At 50.9% G+C, this 1,059-nt stretch overlaps 1 protein-coding gene across 1 annotated transcript in view; it reads left to right on the top strand.

Moving 5' to 3' along the window:
- Positions 1–1,059, top strand: part of TG (thyroglobulin) — a 233,195-nt gene that overhangs the window by 74,628 nt on the left and 157,508 nt on the right. The gene's annotated exons all lie outside the window — the stretch shown is intronic.

Here is a 1,059-nt window from a genome sequence, read left to right on the forward strand (position 1 = left end):
GTGCCGGTAAAATGACCCGCATCTCCTTTCCCTTCCCCCATCTACCCTTCCCTTCCCTTCCCTTCCTTTCTCTTCCTCCTCCTCCTTCCTCTTCCACTTCCTCTCCTTCCTCCTCCCGGCTCCCACCCCGAGTAACAACCAGATGTTAGGGACAGAGTGCCTCAGGCAGCACATACCTTCTGTCCCTACTAGTGCACAGATTTCTATCATCCAGGGCATAAAACGACCCTTCCTCAAAAGGCTCTCTAGAAATATCACTCACTCAACAATTCCAGAATGTGTGCATTCTGCTTACACTCGCTGACCACCGTCAGATGAAAGCTGCCCTTTAATAGAATTTGCTGGGTTTGCGATGATGGCTTGTTTTCTTTTCCAGTAGCAGTGCTGATTTTGCAATGATCTCACTTTGCGTTCTGCGCCAAGGGCCCCTCTGAGGAGCTGTCCATATTTGTGAAATGAACGGCTGGGGTTAAACGCTTAGAGCGCAGTCCATGGCTCTGTAACAGAGTGACGCTAACAAGTCCATTCACTGCTTAGAGCTTCGGCATCACCGTCTTGGCTCCAGCCAGACACCCACGTATACAAAAGGGTTTCGGGGTTGGTACCTGGCTCTGTTGGCGATGCTGGCCTTCCCTCTGTGTCTTTTCTGCATCCCATAGACTCAGACCGAGACCCCATGTCAGAATCTAGGAGTGAAAAGAAAGGATTGCTGTTATGTTGGGGGTGGGAAGAGGGATCAACAAAATGGAATTGTGGGAAATCCTCAGGCCCACAGCTGGGCGCCTAAGACCGGATCTGGAACAAATCCAGGGGCAGAGGACTCTACTCTTTGGCCTTTTAGAGAACACCCACCAGCCTCCCAATAACAAAGCCATGATCGTCCTTGATTTTGAAATAATTAACACTCACAAAGCCAACGAAAAGGGTTCATAAGGGGCGCCTGGGTGGCTCAGTCGGTGAAGCATCTGACTTTGACTCAGGCCGTGATCTCACAGTTTGTGGGTTTGAGCCCCGTGTCAGGCTCTGTGCTGACAGTTCAGAGCCTGGAGCCTGTCTTCA

The sequence above is a fragment of the Suricata suricatta genome, chromosome 15 (genome assembly GCF_006229205.1).
Source record: "Suricata suricatta isolate VVHF042 chromosome 15, meerkat_22Aug2017_6uvM2_HiC, whole genome shotgun sequence".
NCBI classification, from domain to species: Eukaryota; Metazoa; Chordata; class Mammalia; order Carnivora; family Herpestidae; genus Suricata; species Suricata suricatta.